Raw genomic sequence first — 2,105 nt, forward strand, 5'->3', positions numbered from 1 at the left:
GAACAACCTAACCTTACACCTAAAGCAATTAGAGAAAAAAGAACAAAAAACTCCAAAGTTAGCAGAAGGAAAGAAATCATAAAGATCAGATCAGAAATAAATGAAAAAGAAATGAATGAAATGACAGCAAAGATCAATTGAACTAAAAGCTGGTTCTTTGAGAAGATAAACAGAATTGATAAACCATTAGACAGACATATCAAGAAAAAAGGGAGAAGACTCAAATCAACAGAATTAGAAATGAAAAAGGAGAAGTAACAACTGACACTGCAGAAATACAAAGGATCATGAGAGACTCCTACAAGCAACTATATGCGAATAAAATGGACAACCTGGAAGAAATGGACAACTTCTTAGAAAAGCACAACCTTTGAGACTGAACCAGGAAGAAATAGAATATATAAACAGACCAATCACAAGCACTGAAATTGAAACTGTGATTAAAAATCTTCCAACAAACAAAAGCCCAGGACCAGATGGCTTCACAGCCGAATTCTATCAAACATCTTTAGAGAAGAGCTAACACCTATCCTTCTCAAAGTCTTCCAAAATATAGCAGAGGGAGGAACACTCCCAAACTCATTCTACGAGGCCACCATCACCCTGATACCAAAACCAGACAAAGATGTCACAAAGAAAGAAAACTACAGGCCAAAATCACTGATGAACATAGATGCAAAAATCCTCAACAAAATACTAGCAAACAGAATCCAACAGCACGTTAAAATGATCATACACCATGATCAAGTGGGGTTTATCCCAGGAATGCAAGGATTCTTCAATATACGCAAATCAATCACGTTATAAACCATATTAACAAATTGAAGGAGAAATACTATATGATCATTTCAATAGATGCAGAAAAAGTTTTTGACAAAATTCAACACCCATTTATGATAAAAACCCTCCAGAAAGTAGGCATAAAGGTAACTTACCTCAACATAATAAAGGCCATATATGACAAACCCACAGCCAACATCGTTCTCAATGGTAAAAAACTGAAACCATTTCCTCTAAGATCAGGAATAAGACAAGGTTGTCCACTCTCACCACCATTATTCAACACAGTTTTGGAAGTTTTAGCCACAGCAATCAGAGAAGAAAAAGAAATAAAAGGAATCCAAATCGGAAAAGAAGAAGTAAAGCTGTCACTGTTTGCAGATGACATGATACTATACATAGTGAATCCTTAAAGACTCTACCAGAAAACTACTAGACCTAATCAATGAATTTGGTAGAGTAGCAGGATACAAAATTAGTGCCCAAAAATCTCTTTCATTCCTATACAATAATGATGAAAAATCTGAAAGAGAAATTAGGGAAACACTCCCATTTACCACTGCAACAAAAAGAATAAAATACCTAGGAATAAACCTACCTAAGGAGACAAAAGACCTGTAGGCAGAAAACTATAAGAAACTGATGAAAGAAATTAAAGATGATACAAACAGATGGAGAGATATACCATGTTTTTGGATTGGAAGGATGAACATTGTGAAAATGACTATACCACCCAAAGCAATCTACAGATTCAGTGCAATCTCTATGAAACTACCAATTGCATTTTTCACAGAATGAGAACCAAAACATTTCACAATTTGTATGGAAACACGAAAAACCCTGAATAGCCAAAGCAATCTTGAGAAAGAAAAACGGAGCTGGAGGAATCAGGTTCCCTGACTTCAGACTGTACTACAAAGCTACAGTAATCAAGACAGCATGGTACTGGCACAAAAACAGAAATATAGACCAATGGAACAGGATAGAAAGCCCAGAGATAAACCCACGCATATATGGTCATCTTATTTTTGATAAAGGGGGCAAGAATATACAATGGAGAAAAGACAGCCTCTTCAATAAGTGGTGCAGGGAAAACTGGACAGCTACATGTAAAAGAATGAAATTGGAACACTTCCTAACACCATACACAAACAAAAAATGGATTAAAGTCCTAAGTGTAAGGCCAGACACTATAAAACCCTTAGAGGAAAACATAGGCAGAACACTCTATGACATAAATCACAGCAAGATCCTTTTTGACCCACCTCCTAGAGAAATGGAAATAAAAACAAAAATAAACAAATGGGACCTAATGAAACTTAAAA

At 35.6% G+C, this 2,105-nt stretch overlaps 1 protein-coding gene across 12 annotated transcripts in view; it reads right to left on the reverse strand.

Annotated features, from left to right (window-relative positions):
- The window catches only part of MCTP1 (multiple C2 and transmembrane domain containing 1), a 594,606-nt gene that overhangs the window by 219,033 nt on the left and 373,468 nt on the right, over nucleotides 1-2,105 (reverse strand). The window lies entirely within an intron of this gene.

Source organism: Physeter macrocephalus, chromosome 8 (assembly GCF_002837175.3).
Source record: "Physeter macrocephalus isolate SW-GA chromosome 8, ASM283717v5, whole genome shotgun sequence".
NCBI lineage: Eukaryota > Metazoa > Chordata > Mammalia > Artiodactyla > Physeteridae > Physeter > Physeter macrocephalus.